The sequence below is a fragment of the Ascaphus truei genome, chromosome 6 (assembly GCF_040206685.1).
Source record: "Ascaphus truei isolate aAscTru1 chromosome 6, aAscTru1.hap1, whole genome shotgun sequence".
Lineage (NCBI taxonomy): Eukaryota > Metazoa > Chordata > Amphibia > Anura > Ascaphidae > Ascaphus > Ascaphus truei.
The window spans coordinates 58,209,204-58,230,332 of NC_134488.1; the positions used below are offsets into that span (position 1 = coordinate 58,209,204).

At 41.7% G+C, this 21,129-nt stretch overlaps 1 long non-coding RNA gene across 2 annotated transcripts in view; it reads left to right on the forward strand.

Moving 5' to 3' along the window:
• The window catches only part of LOC142497067 (uncharacterized), a 175,119-nt gene that overhangs the window by 9,310 nt on the left and 144,680 nt on the right, over positions 1-21,129 (forward strand). The gene's annotated exons all lie outside the window — the stretch shown is intronic.

Below are 21,129 nucleotides of genomic sequence, written 5' to 3' on the forward strand. Positions count from 1 at the left end.
TCAAAAGTACCAGTAAACCAACCCGGACCAAAGTCTGGGTTGTCAAAAATATGGGGTACATCTCGAGAGAGCTGAGGATAGTTGATAATAGATTTTAACCCCATGCCAAACTTTTCAAGAAAATGTTATTACTGCCGAATCAAAGAGGTCTATTATTCCATAGAAGGTCTGGGAGTGCCGCGGAGCTATTAAATATATTTTCTAAATCTACCCACCGATATTGATTTTCTTAGGAATGCCAAAAAAGTATCTGTTTCAAATGGCAGGCTATATAATATTTCCTAAAATCATGGACTGCCAGACCCCCTCTTTTTCTGGGAGCGAGCATAACTGATCTCGGCACTCTTGGTCTTTTTTTACCCCATATAAACGGCATGATTTTATTCTGTAAATCCCTTAAATATTTTATCGGAATATCGACCGGTAGTGTCTGGAAACAGTAAAGCAGTTTTGGGAGGACATTCATCTTGACTGACCAGAAGATTTCGTGACTGCTCCAAAGTAAAAGATCCCGTTTTATTCTAGTGAAAAGCTCTGGGTAATTATATTTATAAAGAGATTGATAGTTTTTGTGAGAAAGATCCCTAAATATTTAAATCTTCCATTATTCCAATGATAATTGAAATTTAGTTTGATTATTTTTACCTCAATATCTGATAAGGTTAAATTTAGATCCTCTACTTGGCTGAATTAATTTTATAACCGGAGAACGAACCGAATCTAGAAAGTTCTTATTGTAAATTGAGAAGAGAAGTCAGTGGGTTAGAAATTGTCAAAATAATATCGTCGTAAACGGAGAAATATTCCTGGCCGATCTTGATACCCTAAATATTAGGATTTTTCCTAATTTTAATTGCAAGTGGCTCAATTGTTAACGCAAAAAGCAGGGGAGATAATGAGCCACCCTGCCTGGTACCATTACTAATCTTAATTTTGTTTAGACCCCCCCCCCTGGCATTTTCAGAGAATCTGTAAGGGAATCATATAAGGCTTGGACCCCCTTTAAAAAATGGTCCGGAGAAGCCAAACCCCTGCATTGTTCTATCTAGAAAATCCCAATTAATTATATTGAATGCTTTTTCAACGTCTAAGCTCAATAACATGGCTTTGGGTTTAGTAGACTGAACATAATCAATTCTTTTAATAATCTTACATGTATTATCTGTGGCTTGACGCTTGCTTATAAAACCTGTCTGATCATTGTGGATTAATCGGGGCAGAATTGGGTTTAATCTATTCGCCAAGATTTTACTATACTGTATATTTTTAAATCTGTATTAAGAAGTGAGATTGGTCTGTAACTTGTGCAACTCGTTGGATCTTTTCCTTCCTGAGGTATTACTACTAAATGTGCTTTTGACATTGGCGAGGGAATCTGGGATCCACGATAGAAAACTATTAAACATACGTATCTAAATGATATTGTGCTAAAATTCCCCAATATTTTTTTTAGTATAGATTTGAGAATCCATCCATTCCTGGGGCTTTTAAGGGTTTCAAACCTTTAATAACCTCTTTTAACTCTGTAAAATTTATTTTTGCATTGAATCCCTCCGATTCTTCCGCAGATAGCTTTGGGTGTTTGCATGCCTGTAAATAGCTATTTGTACACTGACTGTTTTATTAAAGTTGGGGTCTGATGAGTCAAGATATTACAAATTATTATAATATTTAGAAAATTTCTCAGCAATTTGGAAAGGCTTATGTGTGATTTCTCTGTTACCCCGTCTTATCGCTGAGACTTGCGATTTAGTTTTAACAACTCTTAATTTGCTACCATAATAATTCTGGCGGGTCCATTTTAATACTTTCTCTGTGTCTTCCTAACATAATTTATGTAATTCCTCTCTAGTCTGGCAAATAAGCTTATATGTCTTCCTGCAAGGCCGTGATTTATGTTCCTGTTTTAGTTCAATTATTTTTGCCATAAGTTTACCCTGTTTAATTTTTTTGTTGTTTTCCTATATGAAGCTATTGAGATAAATTGACCTCTAATGGAGACTTTATGAGCCTCCCAAAGGATGGACGGGCTTTCGACTGAGCCTTTATTTAGTTTGAAATAGTCTACCAAAATGTTCCCTATCTGTTCCTCTATCCCCGTTTGATTCAGAAGCGACTGATTAAGGTGCCACTGGAACACTTTAGGTCTAATCAAAGGGGGTTTCAGGACCATTTGCACTGCAGCATGGTCAGACCACGTTATAGGGCCTATATTTGTCTGGGAAACCCTATCCAAAAGATTTGCAGACACAAATACAGTATATAATCAATTCTTGTATATATATATCGTGCGGGGGAGAATAACATGTATAATCTCTTTGTTTTTTGTTCTTCATACGCCATGCTTCTTCGAATGTAAAATCTTTTATAAGTTTCTTAAAATGTTTTGCTTTGTTGAATACAGTACCTCGTTCACTATCTTATGTCGTGGTGATGAGGATCTGTCCAAATCAGGGTTCAGGGTCATATTAAAATCTTCTCCAAATATTATATCTCCCGATGGGAACCCCCAATTCTTCTAAGATTGATTTCAGAAAATCAATTTGTTGATCGTTCGGAGCATATATATTAACAAAGGTTAGTTTAACCCCTGACAGAAGACCTCTCACCATTATAAATCTGCCCTCCTTATCCCTTTTAATTTCTTCCGTTTGAAATAGGACATCATGTTTTAACAAAATAGCTACTCCTCTTTTCTGTTTGGAAAAAGAAGAATAGTAAGCTAACGGGTAAGTATACCGAAAAGTGTTATGGGGGTCCTGGTTGTTAAAATGAGTTTCCTGGAGAAATAAAATATCTACCTGCATCTTCTTAAATTCTCTCAGAGCTAGTCTCCTTTTATTATTTGAATTTAGTCCCTTTACATTTAAAAAGTCTACTTTGTGAGCAGTTGGGTAGTCATAGGTTACAAATTAAAGTTTGCTCTTTACTTATCGTGAAGTGTGGAATGGAGTGTGGGTGTGAAGGCGTCGTTACCTGGACTTGAGGACTTACTACGGTCCGCATTAAAGGAGGGAAGGTGCATCCTTCTCGATGATCTATGGTGGTACTGGGGGGGGACGACACCTTGGGGGAGGGGGAAGATTAGGGAGAAAAAAACAGAAAACAACAACGAAACGTATATGGGGGATGGACCTATTGTGCATCCTAAAACTTTTCAAATGTTGGTCCTTGTGTAGACCAAAATAAAGGGCTAAAAGAAATAGGGGGGGGCATAAGCCTCGAGGATTCCCGAACTCCGATGGAGGACTCATCCATATTGTAACCTCCAAACCTCTTTACCTCCGAACTCCAAACCATTTTAGTACCTTCAGATTAAATAACAGTCTACACCTTTTACATTAAACTTTTCTGCTCCTTAAATAAGGTACACGGCTTATAACAAAAATAACTGGAAATATAGTATAAAAACTTAGAACATTCATCACCACAAAGATTTGACGAAAATAACTTTAAGATTGAAGGGAAGTCATCTTAGCCTTAGGTTTCCTGTTCCCCACCCAGGTCCAACGGGAGACCTGGGAGAGCCTGCCATTGTAGAGCCTGTCTCTACGGCTAAACTTGGACTAGCTGGTAGAGGAGGTTGGCGGCTCAGAATATATGACCCGCGATGAACTTTTCTCCCCAGCGATGCTTGATAAAAATATCAAGCATCAATGGGGAGAAAAGTTCACCACAAATCATATATTCTGAGCCTCCAATCTCCTCCACCAGCTAGTCCGAGTTTAGCCGTAGAGACAGGACCCTGACCCAGTCAGGTCAGATGGGCGAAATTCGGAGCTTCTGGACGGTCCTCTTTTTCACTCTACGCTGAAGCTTCCAGTGGTCTCTTGGGCATCAGGGAACGTTGCGGTTTCGCGGATTGCTGGCCGTGTACACCAAGAGCTCCTAAAAAATTCTCCGCCTTCTCAAATCTTAATGAAAATTGCTTCCCATCTCTGTTTACAACTAAACGGAATGGGAAGGCCCATATATAGCACATCTCATTATCTCTAAGGACCGCTGTGACTGGGTGGAGACTTCTTCTTCTTGAAATTGTAGATCTGGAAATATCTTGGAAAATCTGGATCCTGGAGTCTTCAAAGTCCACACAGATGCAGCCACCAGTATTAGAACACTTACCTGGGAAATTCTGGGAGATTCTGGGGCAGTCTCACAGTAAATGCTTCAACATTGCCTCAACATTTCTGTGAGATTCTTAATGGCCCATCGGATTAACACAGCGGGGATCCCTGAAGCCCCATTCAAAACGGAATGGGGCTGCAGGGACCCCTGCTGTGTTAATCCAATGGGGCATTAAGAATCTCACAGAAATGTTGAGGCAATGTTGCAGCAATGTTGAGGAAATGTTGCAGCAATGTTGAGGCAATGTTGCAGCATTTACTGTGAGACTGCCCCAGAATTTCTCAGGCAAGAGTTCTAATATTCGTAGCTGCATTTGTATTCTTGATTCTTACAGACTCTCATTATTTTCTCCTTGGTGGTGTAATAGTGTAATTTGACTATTACATCCCTGCATTTCCAAGGATCTGCAAATCTTGGACATAAAGCTCACCAGGATCGACTGTTTACGGGATATTTCTTATTCTGAGGCTTTACCTCCTTTCCCGATTTTCCAAATCATCGACGGTGTCATTCAGGTTCCTGATTTCGTCGTTAAGTCTAAATAGCTCGACTTCCATTGAGCCCTGACTCTGCAGGGATTCTATGAGTTTATTTTCCCGCTGCACAGTTCGTTCTGTCAGGGAAGTCAGATCTCCATTAAATTCAGCAACAGCCTTGTCAAGAGCCACTTGAAAAACACCCTGCATCTCTTTAAACAGATCTTGTAAAGCCTTTGGGATGATTTGGGTATTTTCTTCAGTTTCTTGTTCTTGCTCTTTTTGTCGGTAAAGATTCCTCCTTGTTGTTGTGGCTGTTCCTGCTCCTGTACATGCACATGCACGTGCGTTCTAGCACGGGCGCCATCTTGGTTTTCATGAACCGGGGAAGCAGCTTTTTGGAGGTACCGCAAATAAAGTGCAGTTGGATATCTATAGGAAAGAAAATGCAAGAAATTCTCTACTACAGCTGTGGCGGCATTTATGATAAAATTTACCCAGGTACATTTTCGTGATCCCGCCTGGTGGACCCGAGATGTTCAGTGGCAGGCTACGAGAAGCACCAGAGTAACACCGCAGGGGTCCCTGCTGTGTGAACGCTACCATAGTCTGCTTTTCTGTAATAGACGCGCAGTTAGAGGCTGATCCAGTCACTCGAACTGCGTGCCTCTCACAGGCGATCGCTGGGGTTTTATTAAAATTCTAACATTACACTAATGTAGCAGGGGGTCTCCGGAGCTGAACCACATTGATTTCAGGTCCGGCGACCCCCTACTTCCCGAGTTACAGGCCCTGTTATGGGGTGCCGGTATCTCCATGTTAAAATCATGTGGGTCACGTGACCGTGGGATCTAAACAATGCAGAGGGATACAGGCACCCCATAACAGGGCCTGTATCTCAGGAAGCAGGGGTCCCCGAGGCTGAAATCAACTTTGTTCAGCTCAGAAGACCCCTGCTCCCGCAGACTAGTATCAAACACCCCCCCTCCAAATAAAAAAATCATTACCTTAGCGGGTAGCTGCTAAGGTAATGAAGCTGCTTACATTTTATTTTTATTCATAGTGTGCGTGAGCAGAGTGTCTCCGGAGCTGAACAAAGTTGATTTGTGGCTCTGACCCACGTATTGTATTTAGAAAGATTTCTAAACATACTTTCACCCAGTATGTTACACCCAACAAAGTCTAACAAAACCTCAACATTCTTTCCTAATTTGAAAGGCTCATTCTGCTGCGGACGCTGCATAGTTTGTCCACACATTATCACGACTACTCATTTCCACAATCAGGAGTATACACACAATTTTAAAATTAATACATTCATATCGTGTCAATCAAAATTTGTGGTGTATCTCTTGATTTGTGGGTGCCAAAAACAGTATGTTGGTTTAACCAGTAGGTTACTTAAGCTACGTATCCTGGAACATTTAAGATTGATATAGAAACAAGATACAATGCACCCTGTATCAAAACATTTCACCATTTGTCCACATGAGTCTGTGAAAGCCCTGCTTTGCATAGACCTAGAACACATCCCACCACCAATACGTGGCAGTGATAGGGTTAGTACCTTATATGAACAGGAGGCACATTGGATTTTTACACTGAATAAACTTCATCCAAATGGGTTAAACACAAAGTGGATTTTAAAGTGCTTTCTATAAAGATTCCAGGTTCTTATACTCTCTGCATTAAATGCTCAGTCTGAACTTTGCTCTGTTTAAGTTTAATAATAAACCCCTTACAATACAGTAGAGGGGAATGTATATAAAAGATGAGATTTTGAAAAGGATTATGATTACTACATGCTTTTTGATACAGATGGTGAATGAAAAGAATCTTCATCCACAATGGAGTTTATCATAATGATGCCATTCAGAGATTTATTTTGTTGATTATATGCATTCAACAAAAGACAGGGGTGCCCAATGCTACATCCAATTGACAAAACATATAAAGTAATAAGTAAAAAGTTTAAATACTTCAATAATAATAATAATAATATTTACTTGGCTATTTAGTTAAACCCTTTGGCCAAAGCGTCATAAGCCTGCATACCACGTCAAGGTATAACCAAAATTAATGCAGGTCCTACACTACACTGTGAACCCTTCCCTTTACCTCTGTATGTACCTCATGGCTGGCTGGCGTCACATGGTAATTCAGCCAATCAGATCATGGGAACTAAATCCCCAATCTGATTGGTCGTAGTACACCATGTGACTCCCTTTGGATGACGTCATATACTTGCCATAAAATGACTCTGTCACATGGTGTACTACAACAGATTGGGGATTTAGTTCCCACAATCTGATTGGCTGAAATACCATGTGACGCTGGCCATGTTGGAATTAGTGACATCATCTTAAAGGGAAATGAAGCACAGCCATTCTGATTAGCTGGCATCATTCCCTTTAAATTACGTCATTAAAAAAAAAAGCACATGGTTTTAACAGTCAATGTTTTATTATTGTGTCTTTTGTGCATTAATGTATTTTGATTAGGTGCCCATTGAGTGCTATAGTGGCTTATCACTATGACACTCAATGGGTACAGGTTGGGTATAGTGGGTCCGGGGTGGGTGGTTAGGCCTCCCAGGTGGGTAGCTTGGCAGGGTGGGTTAACCCCTTAAATACTATAGCGGTTATTAACTGCTAAGGTGATTAAGGGGCTAGGGGCCATTAGAATGTATTCTGCTCTGTATTGTTTCTGGCAACGGAGGACAGGGACCTGCAGTAAGCTGACGAGGATGCCCTTCATATTGCCAGGGGTAAGTAGAACGTTTTTTATTGACTTTATTTATGCTGCCTGGTTAATGTTGTGTTTAATAATGGGCAAATCTATTATCCATATCTGGATAATAATAATAATAGTTATTTTGCCCATTACTGTACTGTAGGTTTTTGGGGGAGGGGGTGTATTTATTGAAATGTAGGCCATTTTTGTTTTTTAACATACAGGAATGGTACCGCAGGCCAGCGGGGACCCACGGGTACCACCCGAGAACCCCTGGACGCCCACGAGTACCACCTGAGGGCCCACGGGAAACAACTGTGGGGAAGAACCGGGAACCCCCCAGGGTGCACTGTTGGGCCTGCGGACACACATCGGGACCACCTGGGGACCCCCGCCAGGCTGGGTTATTAATCCTGTGTGTAAATAAATAAGTAATGGTTTAATGGGGGGGCACAGGGTGTGGGTTGTGTATTGGATAGTGTAATGTTTATTAAGGGCCTAGGAGGTGGGTAGTAGGGCTGTTGTGTGTGTTAGTGTTTATTGTGGGTAGCGGGGTGGGTGAAGGTGTTATTAGCCCCAAGGATGGGTGTTTAGGCCTTGCGGTAGGGGTAGCAGGAGAGGTTAACCCCTTCATTACCTTAGCAGTAATAACCACTATGGTAATGAAGGGGTTAACTCCATACGCAACACACACACCCCCGCAAGGCCAAAACACCCACCAAGGGTCAAATACCACCTTCACCCACCCCCGCTACCCACAATAAGCCTGTCACTGGTAGTTAACCCCTTCATTGCCTTAGCTTTTAGCCGCTAAGGTAATGAAGTTGCCTGTAAATGCATTTTTCCTGCATGAGATTCGTGCCGGGGGTCTCCGGTGGTGATATTAATGGGTATCAGTCGCATTAGAGTTCATTTTACCCTACCATGTCTTTGTTTGTCTCCCATGTTTAGCCTAATAGATTGATTTTTTGTGGGTGTGCCATGCCCCTCATTTTTTCACCCCTGCATGCAGTGCTCCACATCTCCACCGAGAATTCTACTATCAATACCTTTCCATGCTGGATGCAAGCACCTGGAGCCAGTAGTATTTCAATGTGTGAGTAATGTTATCCTATGGAGGTGTTTCTACCTGTGCTTAAACACAATCATTACCACAATACTATAAGTAGTTTTCTCTTGTAAGTGTGGTGGTTAAAGGGTTTGAATAGCTCTAAAGGCTTGATCTTTCCCAATTATGTCATAAATCCCACTTAGAGATTTAAGCCCCTATGTTGGCAACTACAGTACTATCATTTGAGTCATATGTTTGGTAATCAGTGTTAATTATGATTGCACACGGTATTTACTACATGCTCCAATTACTTCATTCTGTGGTTGGCTCTTACTAAGGGACATCAATATATGATTTATGATATCATGTTCAATGATCTGTTGCACTGATCCAGGACTTGACTGTTCAAACTTTTCTCTTAATGGGTATCAGCTCCGGAGACCCCCGGCATCAATCCGATGCAGGAAACATGTATTTTTTTTTCTAAGTCCTGTCTCACTACTTATCGACGCTTCTCCCCACCCTCCCGTCAAATTTTTTTGCGTTTGGATTTGGGGAGAAAATCGCTATTCTAGAGCCGCGATAGGCGTCGGTAACCTACTTGTGGCTACTATAATTGCACGATATTATGAACATTCCGGAAAGCGGCGTAAAGTGATTTATCGCCGCTCACTGGGCAATTTTTTTTTTAACAAAATTTTTGGGGGCGATTCAGGCTTTTATCGCCCACTTATTGAGGTTACTGAATAGCAGTATGCATTTTGAGCGATAAGTGGCTTATGAACGCTTACTGCATAGGCCCCATTGTCTATATTAGTTTCTAATTTAATCTGAGACATATCTATCCATATGTTGCACATTGACAAGATATTTTCACATTGGGCGAAAAGTGTCTTTAATTATATTCACTAACTGAGGATCCTTTGGGACAATATTTCAATTTTGTGATTAAATACATATATCATAATATATATTGTTAACTTATCAAGCACTTATCGCCCAAAATGCCTACTACTATTCAGTAAGCGGTGATAAGTGGGTGATAAAAGACTTGAATCGCCCCCAAAAAATTGCTCATAAAAAAATCACCAAGGCAGCGGTGATAAGCCACTTATCACCGCTTTTCGGCATGTTCATAAACTCGTGCAATTCTAATAGCAGTGATTAGGCTATGAACGCCTATCGCTGCTCTAGAATGGTGATTTTATCACAAAATCCTCATGCCAGAAAAAGTTGGCGTGATGGTGATGGAAGTGGCGAGATGGGACTTAGAAAAAAAATGCAATTTTCCTGCATAGGATTGATGCCGGGAATCTCTGGAGCTGATATCCATTAATAAGCACCAGAGACCCCTGGCATGAATCCTATGCAATAAAAATGCATTTACAGTAAACTTCATTACCATAGCGGATAGCCTCAGGGACACCCTACTTCCCGAGATACAGGCCCCGTTATGGGGTGCCGATGTCTCCAATGCATTTAAATATCCGCGTCAAGTGACCGTGGGAATAAAATGCATAGTAGATACCTGCACACCATGGCGGGGCCTGTATCTCAGGAAGCAAGGGGCCCATGAGGCTGAAAACAAAGCGGTTCAGATCAGGAGACCCCCTGCTCATCTAAACTATTAACAAAATTACAATTTATAAACATAAATTTTGGGCAAGATTTGCACAGGGAGAGACGTCTCTCTCAGAGCAGCTCTCTCTGCAGCATATACAAATCGCCGGGTAAGGCCTTTTCAGAGGGTTGTTCATCGGATCACTGGCTATTTGCCGTTTTGTGAATTTTGCTATGACAGCTAATCAAGGTTTTCTGAATACCGTGATAGCCTTGCTCATAAAAACGGTGATTTAAATGGCCCGGCGATTTTTTTTATGAACCTTTAGTGCATAGACCCCTTTATGTTTATAGATTGATGAACATCATTGAAATAGACACTTTATCACCAATGTGATCCATTTATCCTTATGTGCACTATAGAATTAACCAATGGGTTAATCTCTCTTAGTATACAATAGGTTGTTTTATGTTTCAAGTGATTTTAATTAATTGGAGACAGTTTGCTTTTCGCGGGTCTTCCGGACTTTTAAACGTGTGCTCAGTCCATGCCTCCCTACTCCTAGACAAAGCGCCCTTGGTAGCATGAGATGCTTAGAGGGAGGACATGGTTTAGCCTGTTCTTATATGTGCATCAATAAAGCCTTTTTTCTACCTTGGTTCGCCTTTGCTGGTTGCCGGTACATTGCAGTGGCTTTGGATGTTTTTTCCTTCATTTCCTTTTGGAGGTACCAGGACACTGAGGTGGTCGCTGGCTTGCGATCCTTCTTAGGGGAGGCATCCCTGTAGGTTCCGCTGGTGGGGGTTGTTTTTGGGCTATTTTAGCCGGTTTGGAGGTCTATGTTGTCCGCGATCATAGCGGAGTCCACAGAGCTACCTTAGAATGCTCACATCCTCCTCAATGCTGCGTGCGCCCCCGCCGAAAACATTTATTTTTAACATGAGACGAACATGTACAATTTTTACTTTAAGGGTGATTTCAACTTCATACCTAGGGTGAATTATTATCTGATGGAAACTATATGGCTTCCAGGTTCACAGCAGCCAACCAATAGAAGGAGCTGACATTGTTCTGTTACTTGACATCACAGAAGTTGAGGGGTAACATGCAAATATTTTAAGAACAAGGAAGTTCACCAAAGTTCAGATTCATTAGAAAAAACTGCATTCGAAGTGGTGAACGATTGCTGATTTAAGCCATTCCTTTATTCAACTTATTCACGGTATACATCAGCTTTATTTCAGAAATGAGTGACACCATTGTGCAAGTTCGCAAAATGGTTAATTTGCAGCTTTTAAAAGTCACGAAGACAAGGTCCTACATTTACTAAGTGGCTCTATTCCATAAGGCACCTTGCAGCGCAGGAGTATTTACCATTTTGGGGTTACCATCGGTGTGATGGTAGGGGTAGATTTGGCTACTTTAAATAAAGGTTAAGCCCGCCATTACCCCTATCTGTCAGCAATACATTTGTATTATGTATCTGTATTTGGGTTGTGTAGCCTGGTTCCAGCACTTCAGGGACCAGGGGTTAAATGTGCTCAGGACAAATGTTGCTAGTTCAGGTTGACCTTTTCCAAGTAACTGTTTTCATGTTACTCTTTTAATGTTGCATGTTAACCCACCAATCAGGGGCTGGGTCATATTGAAGGCACCTGGCCTTAACCCTCTCTTAATGTATCCATGTTGTGGCATGGGGTATAAAAGGCGGGGAGGGAGCCCCCTAGTTAGTTATATGTTGTGACGGTAAGGGGGTACTCAGGCCAGTAAATAAAGGTATTATGCCTGGCTGGGTGCCCCTGAGCCATATTGGGAAAATGTAGAGTGTTAGCTCTGCAGGCCAGTAATGGCCGCAACACGGTAAATGTATTAAAAATGTCTGTGTGTCCCGCTAGGTATAAGGGGACCACATCAATATCCTGAGTGAAACTGTATAAGTATTGCAACAGTATTGCAACAGTGTTTCCCTGCAGACCGCAGAAAGGAAAAAAGGTTTTTAAATTCCAGCAGCCTCGCGCATATCACATAAGCGGTAAGCTAACTTTGGCTAGGAACGTCCTAGCGCTTTGAATTTTGCTGTGCCCCTCAGAAAGCCCCTGCCAAAATGCTGCCAGCAAAGCTTCATTGTTACAGCCCGTCTCTGCGGAAAGGGTTCGGAATTCAATGGCATACTGGCCCACAGTATGGGTTCCTTGCCGGATTTGAAGGAGCAAAGCAGAAGCAGAAGAGACGCGACCGGTAGCGTCAAAAACTTTTTTGAATGTTTGGAGTAAGGCAGAGGCGTCATTAATCACTGGGGATTCCTTTTCTCAGAGGGGGAGGCCCAGGCCAAAGCCTCGTCTGTCAGTAGAGAAATTACGTAGGCTTCCCTGGATCGATCAGTGTTGAACATGGAGGGCTGGAGTTCGAACTGAATCGAACATTGATTCAAAAATCCTCTACAAGTCATAGGGTCCCCTCCATAACGTAGAGGCGTCAGGATCCATGGCTCTCTGAGCGTAGGTGTAGGCGGACGCTCACAGAGGTATGCAAGGGAGTCTGGTTATAGTGAAATTAAATAAGGCTTTTATTGCGCCTGTTTCCTTAACATTAGGAAACCATCCAAACAAGGGGTAAACAAAGCTTCTATTCACTTGGGAGTATTTTTAGTGAAATACTACTGTATGCAGTCCACTTTAGATAAGCATGTCTCCCAGCCCCAAACATATAGCATGAAATAAGCGGATATATAAAGTCTCATAAATGAAAGTCTTATCTGTTCCTTGTGGTTTGGAGGGAAAATCTTCTCTGTTCCGGCGTTGCTACCTTTCCTCAGGTTTTGTCTGCATTCAGGTTTAGAAGTTTCCCCTGTGTCTTGAAAGCAGCTCTGCTGTTTCTTCTGGCAGGGCTCAAGACCAGTTGTGAGAGTCAAGGACAATCTCTGCTCTGTCTCCAAGTTCAGCTCAGGTGTGAGCTAAGGAGTCTCTCTTCCTGTCTCAAAAGACAGGCTTTTCTAAGCAATCTAATCAGGCAGGTGGTGTTTGTTAATTGACTACCAGCAGTTAATCACCACACTGATGGATTAGAGGCACATTACCTGAACAGGGATAACTCCCCTGTTACAGTAGGTGATGACGGAACTGGCACCGGAGAAGCTGCCAGCAATGGCGGTGCAGGGTTAGAACCCACCTGAAATGTATCCATCCGGATGATGTCCTGAAGTCGACTGGAAATGAGTGCCATCTGCTAGTTTTGAAGGGCGAGGAGTGTCTCATGATCTGAGTAGTTCCCCTTGAAGAGATATGACTCGCGCTACCTCGGCGGGATCCATGTTTGGCCGAGCAAAATGTGACGGTGCTCGTCTCAAATCAGGAAGCGGATCCGCAGGGCTGAAATAGGGATGCAAATTAACCGACCAGAGCCCAACGACAGAGTCCTGAGCGTTTCCATAGTCAGTATGGAAGAAGGGGACAGGGCTGGCAGCAGAGTTGCAAAGTCCAGGAGACAACAGGGCTGGCGGCAGAGTTGCAAAGTCCAGGAGACAGGTGGAAGGTCAGGGCAGGCGGAAGGCAGTGAGGTCAGGATTACGGTCCAGGGGTAGGGATAGGGGTAGTGACAATCCTAAGCCGTAAATATAAAAACATAGTGATCCGCATTGACCAATAGGGGCGGATCGATAAGGGTAGTAACACTCCTACACTCAATAACTACATCAATTAAAAAATTAAAAATTAAAAATAAATATCCCCATAAGCACAAATAAAACTCCTAACAAACATATACGCTCATTAATATAACTATGAATATCAAATTTGTATATGTTTTCCTTTCTGGCTCCATAATGTACATATATATATACATCTCAGATCGTGGAGCCAAGCCAAACCATAACAATATGTATATATCAATATATCTAAATAAGAGCCACCATGATAATGTAAAGTAGGAATCCTAAATTACTCCCAATTCCTAAAGACAATACCTGCAACGATAGGAGAACAAGTAAACGACATACTGACGAGTCTGGCGTCATAGGAGGCGACATCTCAATCTCGAGGAAGAAACGGCCAGTATATGGGTGTCATACTATGCTATTCCTTATTCCTCATTTCATAAGGCAATCTCATGAATGATAGAAGTTTATACTTATATATCATCTTCTGCCTTTCCTATTTTGGTCCTCCGAGACCATGAGCCATTTTTGCTGCATTATTTATCTTGCTTGTACATCATATTCCTGGGTCCGCCGAGACCATGTGTGTTTTTTGTTTGGATGCAATTACAAAATTCCATACATAATTCCAAAGTGGGTTTAACAACACACACATGAAGCTTTTGACAATATGACTATCTTTTGTACCACTTGACAAATATGACTCATGTTACAAGGCAAATAATTACCTCTGTTACCCCATACTCATATGGATTACAATAGAGACACTTCTAATAGGGATATCTGTATATGCTATAGTGCCAAGATATATTTTCTGTATCTATGCTATAAGGTTTTACCACTACAAACTAATCTGGGTAAAAACCATCAACTACTCTATATGTGAAACAATAACTCACATATTAGCAAGATATTTCAAGATACAGTATCTGAATAAGAGGTGTTATGACTAACACGCATAACTTTACCCAAAGTGTACCACAATATGTTATTATGGGATAAATAAACAGAGAGAGATTCTTTGAAACTAAGGATATCTTCACCCATAGTGAACTGTGCCAAAATACCTTTTTATCAATATATACTGTTTTCACTTACTCATATTATAAAGAAATTATTTGAGATGTCGAAGTGGACTTAAATTAAATACAGATACACAAATTAATGTGATTACTAATCTGTAAAAAAGAAATATAGAATTTCAAGCCCATCTACCCCTATAAGAGGACCTTTTAACAAATTATTTGTTAATAAATCAATGAGTCACAATTATTTTTGATGTAATAAGATTTTATTGTTTTTGTTTTTAACAAGTTTCACTGACCCAAGGCCTAATAGGCTATATCAGCACACTTACCTGCTAAGAACAACTTTGTTCTAATTTTGAAAATATTAAGAGTGCAACCTACCTTGCTTAGAACAATTTTGTTCTAATTTTGAAAATATTGAGAGTGCAATTAAGAGGAATCTTCTATATTTTCTCTGATATATATTTTTCTTTGTACATTGTAGGTTCTAATCATGTTATGTCTGACACCAGTACACCATTCCAGTCATTGGGGTTTATTCTAGTAGCTTCGATAAGTGACTCATCAAACTTTTTGAGCACATCCTGTACGATTTGGCAAGGTAGCTGTTCAGAAAGCTCTGATAACCTACCAAACTCGTACGGGAATTACATCTCCCGAGCGGTAGCGTTGTGGTTCAAACACACCGAGCAGGAGCGGGAAAAACAGCTCCAACTCGCATTTTTTAGAAAATCCCCCTCTTCTAGTAGCTCCGATGAGAACAGCAAGGCTCTCGCCTAGCGAGCTACTCGCCAATTTCATCTCGCCACCCCAAGGGATTTGTGGTAAGACTTAGAATTATTTTTTTATTTTTCCTGCCTTGGATTGAAGCCGAGAGTCTCCAAAGCTGCCCCACATTAATACCAGCTCCTGAGACCCCTGCTTCAATCCTGTGCAATAAAAATACATTTACAGGCAGCTTTATTACCTCAGCGGCTAACCGCTAAGGCAATGAAGGGGTTAATTACTAGTGCCAGGTTTATTGTGGGTAGCAGGGTGGGTGAAGGTGGTATTTGGCCCGGGGTGGGTGTGAGGGTGAGGGGGTACCCAGGCCAATAATAAAGGTATTATGCCCGGCTGGGTGCCCCTGAGCCATATTGGGAAATTGTGACGTGTCAGCTCTGCAGCCCAGTTATGGCATGTAAACCGTATTGCAATAAAAATGTGTGTGTGTCTTACTATTCCAGGCGTGTTAACCAGTGAGGATTTCCCTGTTTCAGCACAGACCAGAATAGTGAGACCGGGATGGAGATGGGACTTAGAAAAAAAATACTTTTTTCCTGCAATGGGTTGATGCCGGGAGTCTCCGGAGCTCACACCCATTATTATCAGCACCGGAGGCCCCCGGAATAAATCCCATGCAATAAAAATGCATTTACAGGCAACTTCATTACCTTAGTGGTTAAACGCTAAGGCAGTGATTCCCAATCTTTTTTGTTTGGAGGAACCCTTGAAGTATTTCGAAAATCTCGGGAAACACCTATCTGCCTTACACATATTAGGTTCGACAGGGGTAAATCACAAAATTTCAAACCTCACAAGCCTCCTCTATTTCCCACCATCTACCCAAGTATATAAGACCCCCACCGCCCCAATACATTTTAAAAAGACTCCCGCCGCCCCAATACATATATCTCCCCCAGCACCCCTCATCATTATCCTCATATAGCCCCCCCTGCCTCTCACATCACTCTCCCCCCTGGCACCTCACATCACTCTACCCCCTGGCACCTCACATCACTCTCCCCCCTGGCATCTCACATCACTCTCCCCCCTGGCATCTCACATCACTCTCCCCCCTGGCATCTCACATCATCCTCCCTCCTGCATCTCTCATCACTCTCTCCCTTGGCATCTCACATAACCCCCCCCATGGATCACCCTCCCCCCAAGCTCACAAGCCAAGCCGCTGCCATGGATCACCCCCTCCCCCCCCCCCCCCGTAGCTCACAAGCTAAGCAGCAGCCACCACGGATCTCCCTCCATCCCATCTCCCGTAGCTCAGAAGCCAAGATCTCCCTCTCCCATCCCATATGCCTACACCATCCGGCGGGCAGAAAGTGGCAGCGGTGGGCAGGAGACTTGAGGCGGCTAGGACTGCACGCGCTCTAAAGCAGCAGACACTGGAAGTGTCGGACTGCTAGAGTGCGCTCCTTGGGCGCTCTGAGGGAGAAGGAGGAGAAGGAGCGAGGAAGAGAGCCAGGGGGAGAGCCAGGGAATGAGTGCGGGTGGCTAGTCGGAACCCCTGGGACTACTCCATGGAACCCTGGTTGGGAATCACTGCACTAAGGCAATGAAGGAGTTAAGGAACAACAGCAACTTTATTGGGTGCACTGGGGGTGACTGAAGCGGGTACTTGGCCCTTCACTCACCCCCTCTGCCCCCAATAAACATTACTATAAGTACTAACCACCAATACACAACCCAGCCACCCCCTGTGTCTCCACATAAAAACATTTGTATTTCTAATACATAGGATTGATACCAGAGGCCGGCGGGGTCCCCGCGAGTGTCCGTGGGCCTCTAGGTGGTTCACACGGGTCCCCGTGGGCCTCCAAGTGGACCCCAGGTGTTCCCCGCAGGTGTCTGGTGGCCATAGTGTGGTCCCCACATGTGTCTGGGAGCCCTCATGTGGTCCCCACGGGTGTCTGGGGGCCCTCGGGTTGTCCATGCGGGTGTCTGGGGGCCCTCGGGTGGTCCCCGCGGGTCCCCGCTGGCTTGTGGTACCAATCCTGCTGCTAAAAAAAAGGGGGGGAATACATTACAATAAATACACCTCCCTCCCACCCTCCAACACAGTACACATGACCGTGGGAATAAATTGCATAAATGATACCGGCACCCCATAACGGGGCCTGTATCTCAGGTAGTAGGGGGTTCCCAGACCTCAAATCAATGAGGTTCTGCTCTGGAGACCCCCTGCTACAATACACTAGTATTACATTTTATATTAAAAATGTTTGGTCTCTGGCGAGAGTTGCGCACGGAGAGGCAGCTCTCTCTCTGCAGCAGAAAGAAACCACGGGTGAGCCCTTTTCAGAGAGGCGATCATCACATCGCCGGCTACTCGCCAGTTTTGCAAATGTTGCTACCACAGATATTCTGGGCTTTATGCATACCGTGATAGCATCGCTGTAAAAATGGCAATTTAAACTGAACGGCGATATTTTTTTTTTCGGGCTTGGTGCATAGGCCCCTATATTTATTTCTCGTATCCTGATATGTAAGCTAATTTCAAGTTGTAAAAGCACTAAGCAGTAGGCACAGAGTTCATGATATGATTCATCTCATAGTGCCAGCATCCCCCTTCAAGATTCCAGAGAGTATTAAGAAAAGCAATAGTTTCTTTTTTTAGATGAACATGGTAGAAAAAGAGTACTAGACACCCCCATGTGGTCAATTTAATTACTGCAGACTTTTGAATTCTATTTCTTCTGCAGACAAAATAATAAAAAAAAGCAAAAGGTTAGCATTGCGTTATTTCAAAATACTTCAAGTAGCCTTCTTCATTTAATACATACCTTGCCTACTAAAGGCTTTGACCAAATATTCCCTAGCTGCGTGGGCATTTTACTATAGAAAAAAAATAGCTTACTTAAATATAATCTGCCCGTTGCTTTTCTCTTTGTGAATTGTAATTATCAACAAAAAGGAAGCCATTTTTACTTAATAGTATACATACATATATATTCTTCTATAATATATATATATATATTCCGAATATCTGTTGAGAACCATACAGTACAAACCAATTTGATCCAGTTGCATTATCATTATAATAATTATTTTCCTTATGATAGTTAAATATTGACAAGAGTATTTTTTTTAATGGAAACATTAAGCAAAAAAAATACCGGCTTCCAGATTGCAGTCAATGCAAATAATTCAACTAAATAAACAGGTATGTGCAAAATTCTGGGACTTAAATATATAACAAATAACATACTTGTTATATACAGATATTGTTCACAGTGTACAAGAAAGCAGAATTATTTGTGAGCTCCTGCATCTTTGTTATACTCTTGCATGTTTACCTGTCTCAAATAAAAATTGGGAAAGAGGATCTAGGTCATTAACAAAATTGTTAATGGCGTTTTTAAAATATTTAGTCCTCAAAAGATGAAGATCACTGAGATATGATTACCTAATTTTGAACTATGTCACAGATTACAATTCTTTACAAACTTAAAAATGCAAATGATTTCTATTTTAACAACAGAACTTGAAAAAAAAATATGAGAGAGAGTTAGAGAGAGTGAGAGAGTGAGAGAGTGAGAGAGTGAGAGAGTGAGAGAGTGAGAGAGTGAGAGAGAGAGAGAGAGAGATGTCTGTTTGTATTACGGTGTAATTTACGGTTTGTATTCTTATGCACATATATACATCCATATGTACTGTATTTCTATGCACATATATACATGTTATTGCATAATATATACACATAATTTTACAGAAATATACACACATTTAAAAATGCAGTATATACATACATTATATATATTCTTATATGCACTGTTTTTAAGTTAAACCATGCTTCATTCAATGTACCATCGCCGGAAGAAAAGATCAGAGATCTCTAAAGCTCGCACAAATAAAAGCATTTCGTTAGCCACAGAACGGTATCGTCTATTCATTTTTGATTATTAAAGCTCGGATAACACGGTTCCGATACCTGTGTGTATAAACCTATATTATACATAGTGCCTGACTGCAGTATGACTGCAGAATAACATTGAGATGTGCAATACTGTAGCTTTAAGGCTGGAGACTAAGACACCTTAAATGAACTCTGCAGCAGACAGTGGAAAAAAAAATCTCTTGGCCCTTGCTTCGCCATTATTCATGATGTAATTTTTCAGGTGTCAGCTTGCTGGAGAAAGACTAGAGCAAGGCTTGTTGCTAAGACGTGAAAGGGAAAGCTGCATTTGATTGGTTTTTCTGCGTTCTCGTATAAACCAATCGAATGCTATCAGCAGGGAGCAGAAGCAAAAGAGCTTTTTCCTTTTGGGACAATGAATGTGTTTGCACTGTCAGGGAGAAGTGTGGCAGATAGTAAATGTATAAAAATCTCCCCAGAGAGAGGTTAATACTGTTATACTAATGGAGCAATGCAAATAAAGGATACATTTGCACAAAGTGTCATATATGCTTCACAGGATAGAGGCACTGGTTTAGTGCATGACAGAAGTATAGGGACAGAGTCAGAAAAAAAGAGAGAGAAAAAAAAGAAGGAAAGAGAAAAGTTTTTAAAAAAAAGAGAAGAAAGGAGGAGAGAAAGGAAGAAAGAGTGAAAGGGGAAAAAAATAAAGACAAAGGCCCTTAGTTCATTGAAGTTCAAGCACGGAATGCCTCGTTGACTACAGAGGGGCTTTTTGGCACTGTAGAATAAGGGCCACAAAGAAAGCGTAAGAAAGAAATAGAGGCCCAAATCTAAAAAAAAGGGTGCAAACTAGCTTTTGGCACACCTTTACTCCCATGCAAGTGAATGGGAGTAAAGGCGTGCTAAAGCTTTGCACCCTTTTGTGGATCTGGATTATAGAGGTAAAGAAAAAAAATAAGAAGGAAATGAAGAAAGAAAAAGAAAAAAAATAAGAGGGAGAAATAAGAGTGTAAGAAGGACGGAGAGAAGAAGTTAGGAGAAATACAAGAAAATAAAGAGAGGGAAATAGAAAAAGAAAGCGTGCAAAAAAGGAGACAGAAAGCAAAGGAAAGAGAAAATAAAGAAGAAAAACATGGGAAAAGAAAGAGGGAAAGAGTAAGAAAGAAGGAGAAAGAGGGTAATGGAAATAGGTGGGAAAAAAGAGGGAACCTCCCCCGCACCCCCAAAAAAATAAAGAAAAGTGAATAGAAATGAAAAAAGGGAAGAGCCTTTCTGCATACAACTTAGATTAAAAGATTGTATGCTTTGAGCTCTGCAAACCACAGTAAGATAGAGCTGTGGCTTGTTTGTATCTGGGGTTTTCCTGACCCGAGCCTGTCCCTTACGTAAGATTGCCCAAGAAATTTAGGTGAGTTATCTGTGATTTAACCAAGGTGAAGTGAGACCTGAAGGCGGGCAGAAAGTCGATATGTGGCGTTATATGCAATACCAGCCTGAATCTGAAGTCGGTGATCACGAGTTAGGAAAAACTTGCTGACAAGGGCTAGGCAAGGCTTATGCTAAATGTGTACTTTTATTGGTACATGCTAACAAGGGCTAGGCTGAATGTGTACTGCATGTTACATGCTAACAAGGGCTAGGCTGTATGTGTAATGAATGTTACATGTTGACAAGGCTAGGTTAAGTGACACTCACTGTACTGCATGTTACATGAGGACAAGGGCTAGGCTGTATGTGTTATGAATATGACATGAGGACAAGGGCTAGGTTGAGTGACACTACTGCATGTTACAGAAGCAGCGGACGTTATTCGAACAAATCACGGAGCCGTTTTCGTGTGCTCTGCTGTATTCCACGCGGCATTAAC